At 36.7% G+C, this 10,272-nt stretch overlaps 1 protein-coding gene across 2 annotated transcripts in view; it reads left to right on the top strand.

Annotated features, from left to right (window-relative positions):
- Positions 1–1,470: 1,470 nt before the first annotated feature.
- Positions 1,471–10,272, top strand: part of LOC144974718 (putative methyltransferase-like protein 24) — a 55,935-nt gene continuing 47,133 nt past the window's right edge. Inside the window, exon 1 of one of the 2 annotated variants that reach the window (XM_078917891.1) lies at positions 1,471–1,594. The gene's annotated coding sequence lies outside the window, so the exon portion shown is untranslated. The remainder of the gene's footprint in view (positions 1,595–10,272) is intronic. The other variant, XM_078917892.1, reaches the window with a different exon arrangement.

The raw sequence follows: 10,272 nt of genomic DNA, 5'->3' as shown, positions 1-10,272 counted from the left end.
ATGTCTGTACCCTACCGCCAATCGCCGGCCACACATCATAACCGCAATTATAATTAATAAAAATAAATAAAGAAATACCAGGGACACAACCCTGTTGAATTTTCATCATGTAAGATAGCTCGACTGTCAGTTATGGTTTAATACATATATACTAACTACCATTATCATGGAGTTACTGCTTCTCCTTGCCTTTGCCGGCAAATAAAGGCTATTACGATTCGGTGGCGAAAGACAAACTCGATTGGCTCAAAGACCTTGTTGTTTTAACTCTTAACTGGAGGTCCTGGTCCTTTTCCGTGTCCTTGGAGCACCCAGTCGTGCCGAATCCCTGCATCCCAGTCCGTGAATAAGGGTAAACCCCTGATTTCAGCCTCTAAATACAACACACTGTTGTGAAGTCCAGAAAACTCTGCAAGCAGGCGCTAACCCTGGAACTAGCTGATACATTTGCCTCAGTCAAGCAAGCCGGCGGGATAAAGATAAGCCAAACGGGTCTATACCATTTTCAAATGAATTTTCCACAGACACAAATGATTATATCAAAATAAATAGATAAATAAATAATAAATTAGATCCACTCAATTAGAGCTATTCTTCCTGATATCAAATAAATACTTATTCTTTCTATCTTTTCCTGTAACAATCTAATTAAACTTTATGTATAGAATTGTTATTATTGCATTTGGGCGTTACTATTGTCTTGACTCACTTGTTATTAATACAATTAAGTTATAAGGGATCCTAAGGCAATTCTTAATCACCCCCCTATATTAAACCTGAGCCGTTTGTGGTATAGGTTGAGTGGTGCAGCTGGTAACAAGAGCCATAGCGCGCATACTAGTTCGAATCCAGACCATTGATCTATCGGTTGGACTCGATCCCACAAAAATAACACAAAACCCGCCACAGTCACTTCCCTCGTAATGACGCATAGTAACTTAGTAACTGGTTCTAAACTATCGGAACAATGGCGGACGCCCTTATGAAATACTTCTTCGACTAGCATAAAAGTGTGTCCAGAGGAAAAAAAAAAACATTATAAATCTGATCATGTTTTGACTTTTATACATTCTGGTCACATGACATGTGAAAAAGTTCTAGCCAGCATAAAGAATAAAATGTACCGATTGTCTTTTTTCTTTCGTTTGGCATCACAACGTGGTATGGAAGCTGTGTAACAAAAGAAAAATCCAAACTACATAGAACCCTCAGAAAGGCTTCAAAAATAAATTGAATATCACATGAATTGCCTTTTATTTGGACAATAAAGATTATTATTATTATTATTATTATTATTATTATTATTTGTGTAGAACCAAGTTGCTTGTTGCTGGGCGTACGTAAGGTCAGGTCACCCTGCTTTTGAACATGGCGTCAGTAATCAATCGGTTGCCTTTATTTTATGCAGGTTTGTGCAACGCGGAGCACCAGCTCGATTTTGTTGGCTTTTAAATCACCTCTCTCTTAGCTGTTCACGTCATCTTTGACAGTAAATGCGGACGGGACTTTGCCGATCGTCATAACATAGTAGTGTGAAAACCATAAGAGGTTGCTGCCGAGTGGAAAAAGATATTGTTTGGTGACGATATTACAAGTAAGTAAAATCAATAATGAAGCAAAGCAAATAATAATAATAATAATAATAATAATAATAAATAATAATAATAATAATAAATAATAATAATAATAATAATAATATAATAATAATAATAATAATAATAATAATAATAATAAAATAATAATAATAATAATAATAATAATAATAATAATAATAATGATGATGATAATAATAATAATAATGATGATGGTAATAATAATAATAATTAATAATAATAATAATAATAATAATAATAATAATGATGATGATGATGATGATGATGATGATGATGATGATGATGATGATGATGATGATGATGATGATGATAATAGTAATAACAATAACAATAACAATCTTAATAATGATAATAATAATAAATAATAATAATAATAATAATAATAATAATAATAATAATAATAATAATAATGATAATGATAATAATTATATTAATGATAATAATAATAATGATAATGATAATAATAATAATAATAATAATAATAATAATAATAATAATAATAATAAAAATAATATTAATAATCATAATAATATAGTTACGTGTCTGTTCTCTGAAAACAAAAAAAAAAAATAAACAGACAAAAGAAGAAAAAAAAAACAACACAAAACATACCAAAAAATGAAAACAAAATAATAGAATAGGCGAAAATGGGATGATTGGAATAGAAATATGTAGATAATAAATGTGTTGTGATATTGGCTTGCTTGATGAAATAACGTTTGTTGTGATGATGTGTATCTGATTCAAATGAATTTGACCGATTCAATGTGATAATGTAACTGTTGCTGCTCGAAGCTCGAAGAAATAATAAATAACAATGTAAAATTGAATGTAAGCTTCAATTAATTTAATATACGAAAACAAATAAAATTAATGTTTCGGGTTTCCCCTTTATCAACAAAACAAGATGAATGAAACCCTACAGACGAATGAGATAATGTGGTAGTTGCGTTGTCATTCGCCTGTAGTGCTTCTTTCATCCTGTTCTGTTGATAAAGGGGAATGATAAATGGGTGATAACAATGAACTCAATATCAGTATTTTGCAGTAGTAACAATCTGTTTGTTGGTTGAAAACGGTCGCAGTTCGAATTATTTATAATTAATTATATAAATAGAATACATAGGTCTGCATTTATATAAGCCTCTGGTTTCATTATTGTAAATTTTACTCTCTAATGCTCCATGACATAGGCGAATTCGTGAGTTCAGCAGGCGTGAAACAGGCTCCATACCTTAAACTTAAGTTGACGGATTGGAAGGGCTAACTCACACAGGAGACTGACTCCGACGACCCGGCACTATCGTCCTCTGCCGCCCTCGGGATAAAGACGTCGGGCATGGGCAAAATACTAAGAATAAAGAGAAGAGCCGCTTGACCTACCCATACCAATATCGAAAAGAAATAAAACGACAGAAGACGTCAGGTGCTTGGTATGGGTAGGTCAAGCGGCTCTTCTCTTTATTCTTAGTATTTTGCCCATGCCCGACGTCTTTATCCGGAAGACGGCAGAGGACGGCAGTGCCGGGTCGTCGGAGTCAGTCTCCGGGATGGGTTAGCCCTTAGAGTAGAGAGAGGAGAAAGAGTGGGTACTTGCACAAATGAAAATGCAAAGATTTCATTGAAGATGGTCTCAAAATAAAGGGCTTGAAAACACAAAAACAGTGATACTAAATTTTTTTTGATATCTCAATTGTTTCAAATTTTATCGACAAAAATGTTCATTGAAAAGGGGATGACTTTTACAAAGGAAATCCGTCAGAAATTTGTGACCGTTTGATTACACCTTGAGGGTTAAACGACCACCATTCAGTCATTATTCATCCAACAATCTAATTTAAAAAATCAGAATTCAATAAATTAGTTTGCTGTCGCTTGTTGTTGTTTTGTTTTGGGGGATTTCACGGCGCTTGAACACTTTTGGGTCTTCCAGCGCCAGTAAAAAGAGAATATTAGGGAGAAAGATGTAGATTTGAAATTAAAAGCACCAAAGAAAACTGGTTGGAAAAGGGGACAGAATATTCTATGAGCAATCTATTTTGTTACTTACGGGGTCGAGTCAGGGTTTTTTTACGGCACTTGCGACACTATTACTATTAGGTCATTTCAGCGCCAGTAAAAAGGGGGATGATTGAGAGAAGCGTAGAGCTCGAGAATAAAGAAAGACTATTAAGCTTAAATGCTGGCCAACTAACTTCGCGGCGTTTATGTTTGTTCAACCCGTGACCTCTAGAAGTCGGGGAGAGAAGGCTCTAATAAGACTAGGGTTAGAAGCGATCTTTTTTGGGGTCGTGGATAGCTCATACGCGAATTTTCTTTCTCTATTGTCTTCTGGCACTTTCCTACTCACTTCATTTTTTGTTGTTATAAGACGAGAAGTCATGGTTCAAATAGGGTACAGATCATGGCCGACTAGAGTAAAGGCCTTGTCTCACGCTTCTTGAGCCGAGTTGGTTAAGGCCATTGACTAGGGCTTTGTAGTGTGTAGGCAGTGTGTTATTGAGAGTTAGTAAAGACCGTATGCAATGGGGCAGTGATGTAAGAGACTAGTTGTAATTATTTAACTCATTAAAGATGGAGGGAGTGATGATTTACAAATAAATAGCCTATATCAAATTAAAATTATAAATCACGATGAGATTACTAGTTAAGATTTGTTTAGAAATATCCGTACAACTTTATTTGAGATGGACTAAAAATACAACAATGGGAGAGAGAAGACAGAGAGAGAGAGAGAGAGAGAGAGAGAGAGAGAGAGAGAGAGAGAGAGAGAGAGAGAGAGAGAGAGAGAGAGACTTTTGGGGGATTTTGTTTGTTTCTTTTTTTACAGTAGTGGGCAGTTTGATAGTCAACACTGAACCTAGATGAGTAACAACGAACATAATTTTGTGAAAAAGAAGCACTTCAATGTGATAGTGGTGATGGCAGTAGAGGTCGTAGTAGTAGTAGTAGTAGTAGTAGTAGTGGTGGTAGTAGTAGTTGTTGTTGTTGTTGCTGTAGTGGTAGTAGTAGTAGTAGTAGTAGTAGTAGTAGTAGTAGTAGTAGTAGTAGTGGTCAGTGGTGCCAAAACTCCGGGCTCCGGGCATCTTCCGTCAAATTGTTCCAAGGATACCCCCCCCCCATCCGTCCAATCATCACTACTGCTACAACCATCATCACTACCATTACTACTGCAACCATCACCACCACATCATCATCACTACCACTAATACACTGCAACCACCACCACATCATCATCACTACCACTAACTATCACTACTACTACACCACCACCACATCATCATCACTACCAATACAACCACCACTACCACCACATCATCATCACTACCACTACAACCACCATCACATCATCATCATCACTACCACTACAACCACCACCACCACATCATCATCACTACCACTATTACAACCACCACATCATCATCACTACCACTATTACAACCACCACATCATCATCACTACCATTCCTACTACAACCACCATCACCACCACATCATCACCACTACCACTACTTCAACAAATACCACCACCACCACCTCATCATTAGCACTACCACTACTACTACAACCACCACTACCACAACATCATCACCACCACAGCTACGACTACCACCACCACCACCACATCATTATCACGACCAATAGTAGTAGTAGTAGTAGTAGTAGTAGTAGTAGTAGTAGTAGTAGTAGTAGTAGTAGTAGTAGTAGTAGTAGTAGTAGTAGTAGTAGTAGTAGTAGTAGTAGTAGTAGTAATAGCAGCAGCAGCAGCAGCAGCAGCAGCAGTAGTAGTAGTAGTAGTAGTAGTAGTAGTAGTAGTAGTAGTAGTAGTAGTAGTAGTAGTAGTAGTTGTTGTTGTTGTTGTTGTTGTAGTAGTAGAAAGGAGATGATGAAGGGAGTCATGGTAATTTTATAGTGACAAAAAATTGATAACAGGAAAAAAAAAGATGTTGGAGAGGGAAGGGGGTAGGTAAGATATTACGTTTGGGAGATAATAAAAGATTGGGGAAGGGACAAATGATGATGACAAAATAATGATAATGATATGTGATGATGATGATGATGATGATAATTAAGATTGCATTATCTTACCTTAAATGCGGTGATAAATAAATAAATAATCCGATAAGGAAATGATAAACTAAATTCCGGAATGTCACCAATGATTAGCACACTTCCACATAACACCCATCATCATCATCGTCATCGTCATTATCATCATCATCATCATCATCATCATCATCATCATCATCATCATCATCATCATCGGCAGAGAATACCCAACAAATCTGCTGATATGTGAAATCAAAACAAAAAAACAAACAAACGAATTAGCTGAAATCTTTTCTAAGTATACTATATTGAAAATTTTAAAAATTGTAACCTTGATTCCATATCCACAAAATTATTTAAGGAAAAGTTAGATTTACTTCTTCCTAACTGACGTTATGAACCAATCTTTAAAACCAGAAAAAGTGGCAGACATGCTTAAAACTGCCATGGTAATCCCACTACAGTAATTGAAAAACCTGGATAGGATTTAGAAAGTTAAAATGTTCTAGACCAGTGTCAAACTTGTCTTTCTTGTCAAAGATATCAGAAAAAGTTGTTCTTGAGCAAATGGCGAACTACCTTGAATTTGACAATCTCTGGAGTCACATTTTATCGGCGTATCGTCGCAATTATTCAATAGAAACTGCACTATTGGAAGTTGCAAATGATTTAAAACACGTCATAAATGAAGAAAAATTGGCGTTGCTGAATTTACTCGACTTGTCTGCAGCCTTTGATACAATTGATCATAAGATTTTGATACGAAGGCTGCAGGGTGTATTTGGAATTTCCACCAGTGAATTCGACTGGTTCCGGTGCTATTGATAGTTCTTGATCTAACCCTCCTTCCGCACTAGGACAAAACTGTCCCGGGACAAATTTGTCCTGTCCCACTGGAGAAAACTTCTATTCAAAAGGGGTTCCGCACTAGGAGAGGACTGTCCCAGGACACACCTGCGCGAATGCATTATTATTTTTTTTTTTTTACAAGATTCAAAAGTTTTTTTGTAGGCAATTGCAACTCTAATAATTCACATTTTATGAATCAACATAAGATACGACATGACGATAATGCTTTTTTACACTGTACAATGGGATTTGTTTCATAAGATTTATATAATCATGAAATGTTCTTATAGCAAGGGTAATATTATTGCTACTGCTACTACTACCACTACTACTACCACGACTACGACTACTACTACTACTACTACTACTACTACTACTACTACTACTACTACTACTACTACTACCACTACTACTACTACTACTACTACTACTATACTACTTCTACTACTACTACTAGTAATGGATGAAATAGAGGTTGCATATTTCTGTGCTTTACCACGTGGAAAAAAAAGACAAATTGAAAGAGAAAACAATATTGGGTGCATCCTTTAATGACCCAAAGATTGCTCTAGGGTCAATTCCGTAGACTCTATGGTGATCTCCGATCTTATCTTAAAATGACTTTCTTGGAATCACCTCATTTTACCCAGGTGCAAATGAGTACCAGTTCGCTGATGAAAGTAATCTTTGACGGACTAGCATCATTCAAGAGGATAATAGAAAGTCAGCATGCTTCGTACCCGAAAGGCATCAGTTGAGTAAGTCACCTCGCCTAGCTCAATTTGCGGCGCTGCACTGCGGCTAACGCCTGGTTATACCTTGTCCTAGCTAAATTTGCGGCGCTGCATTGCGGCTGACGCCTGGGTTATTCCAGTCTTACCTGGGAATAGACCCTCGAGAAAAATTTCCCCTATGGGATGAAAAAATGAATTTTATTATTTTAAATTTTAAACTGTTATCTGTCTGCTCAACGCCACAGAAACATGGATAAGTTCCGGATTTATAAGCTTAGGAGGCAAGATGGCCGATGGTTAGCGCGTTGTACTCTGGACTCAGAGGTTCTGTGTTCGATTCCGACCGAAGCCAATTTGTACTTTCTAGAGCAAGAAAATTTACTCCAATCACTCACTCCATTCAGGTGTAAAAGGGTACCTGTCAAGCTGGGATAGTAATCTGCGATAGACTACAGACTAGCGTCCCGTTCAAAGGTTTTCAAACAAATACGTTAATTGTCCGCTTCACGCTATTGAAACCGGAATAACTCCTTCACCATTGGCTACATGGCTCTAAAGGACTTAATTTGTTTTACAATGAGTCCAAGTGGCTCAGAAGGACTTACTTTAAAATATTTTCATTGAGAATTCCCGAAATAAATAACGATAAAGATAATTGATCCCACAAGTTACCTAATAGATGTGCGACCGGTTTTAGACACGTTACTGCTGTGTCACAAAGTGTGACACTTCTTAAATTATATTTATAAGCATACGTTTGTAAATTGCCGAAACTATTTATGTTGCTATGCCTTCTGTACGTGGTTTCATCACATAGAATTATTTTTTGAATTGTTCTTGCTTTTTAAAATTCAGAATTGAAATAAATAAATAAATTATAACTGTGAAATTGAATGTAAGCTTCCGTTTAATATACGAAAACAGATAAAATGGACGTTTCGGGTTTCCCCTTCATCAACAACACATGATGAATTAAAAACTACAGACGAATGAGATAATGTGGTAGTGGCGTTGTTAAGATGCATAAACAAAAACATTGATGGGCAGGAAATTGTTTGCTACTTTGTGAGGAAGCGCGAATTAAAACAGAGCAATATAAATTTATAAAAGGTGCGTACATAATTATGTCAAAAGAGGGGAGGCGGGAAGGAACTGTGTAATGCAGTATAGAAAGTGAACTAAAATAAAGTGTGGACTATTGTTGGAAAATAAATACAATGGAATTGGAAATAAATACAAAATAAAAGGGATGTAGTTATTAAGATATTAGCGGCATTAGCAGCAGCAGAAGCAACAGTAGAAATAGTAGTGGTAGTAGTAGTAGTAGTAGTAGTAGTAGTAGTAGTAATAGTAGTAGTAGTAGTAGTAGTAGTAGTAGTAGTAGTAGTAGTAGTAGTAGTAGTAGTAGTAGGAGGAGGAGGAGGAGGAGGAGGAGGAGGGAGTAGGGATGCAGAAAATAAAGACAGGCATTTCAATTTTGACACGGCGCCGCCAAGTCTGGGACTTTTTTGTCCTAGTGCGGAAGTCTGCTATATTTTTCTACTATCACAAACGATATGAACACGGGACTGGGACAGTCCTGTCCCGCTGATTTTGTAGCATTTCACAACGGCTTGGGACACAACGGGACTGTTTTGTCCCGTCCCAATAGGTGCGGAAGATCTCTCTAAATTCTATATGTTACAGATTTGGGACAGGACTGTCCCGGGACAGTCCTGTCCTAGTGCGGAAGAGGGTTAAGCAACGCCATTCTCTTTTGGAGTTCCTCGGGGATTTGTATTGGGTCCTGTCATATTCACACTATATACTTTTCCACTTGCTAAGATAAACTCTCACGACGTAATGCATCACTTCTATTCAGATGACACTCAAATTTATGACTTAAGTATTGCTAATCCTTTATTGATCAAGAAACAAAAATCTGGAAAATGCATTGAAGACGTCAAGGCATGGATGGAAGGAAATTGTTTGAGATTGAATGATGAATAGACAGAACTTTTGTTGGGTGGAACTGAGAGAATGAGAGGAAAGGCGCATGACTGTGGGATGAATGTAAACAGATGCTTAATCAATTTCGTTAATCAGGTACAAAACTCAAAGTTTTGCTTAACAGCGATCTGAAAATGGGATGCGTGTCAGCTTTCTAAAAAATGAAGTTATTATTCAAATGTAAGAATATTTGCAATACGGAGTGTCTATTCGTCCTTCAGGCCGTATTCTTAAAAAGTGTCTAGCCGACCTTCAGTGCTTATGCAAATGAGGCTGGCGTGAAATACGCACAAGGCAATTGACGGAAAGGCCGTTGTTTATATTTGTCACCGTATTTTTATATGTATTAAATTCAAGGTTATTGCGCTCCCATAAATCGCATTGTTATTACAGAGACCTATATATGTCACTGCTTCCGTGGCTTTTTGTGTGCGCCAATGTTATCTATGTAATTAACTGGAATTACAAATTCGGAGTATTCAGTCCTTCACGTCTTCACTTTTTTAACGACTGTTGAAACGTAAGCATCGTTATGAGTATGAGTAGAAAAAAAGCATATTATTCTCTCTCTTTCTCTCTCTCTCTCTCGTTCTCTCTCCCTCTTTCTCTCTCTCTCTCTCTCTTTCTCTCTCTCTCAGTCATATTTCCCCCTTTTATCTATAATTTCTTCTCTCCCTCCATCAGTCTCCTCCTTTGTATTTTCCTCTCTTTATCTCGCTATCATCCTCTTTCATTTCTTCACACTCTCTCTTTCTCTCTCTCTCTCTCTCTCTCTCTCTCTCTCTCTCTCTCGCTCGCTCTCGCTCTGTCTGTCTTTCTTTCCCTCTGTATTTTTCTTTCTCTCACATACTCTCTTCTCTCTCCCTCTCCCACTCTCTCTCTCTATCTATCTATCTATCTATCTATCTATCTATCTATCTATCTATCTATCTATCTATCTATCTATCTATCTATCTATCTATCTATCTATCTCTTCTAATTTCTTCCTCTTTTGTTTTCTTAAAAACCTTTCTTTCTCTTTATCTATCTCTCAATTTT

Source organism: Berghia stephanieae, chromosome 6 (assembly GCF_034508935.2).
Source record: "Berghia stephanieae isolate SIO BIC M18660-M18661 chromosome 6, UCSD_Bste_1.3, whole genome shotgun sequence".
Classification (NCBI taxonomy): Eukaryota; Metazoa; Mollusca; class Gastropoda; order Nudibranchia; family Aeolidiidae; genus Berghia; species Berghia stephanieae.
This window is presented reverse-complemented; position numbering and strand designations above follow the sequence as displayed.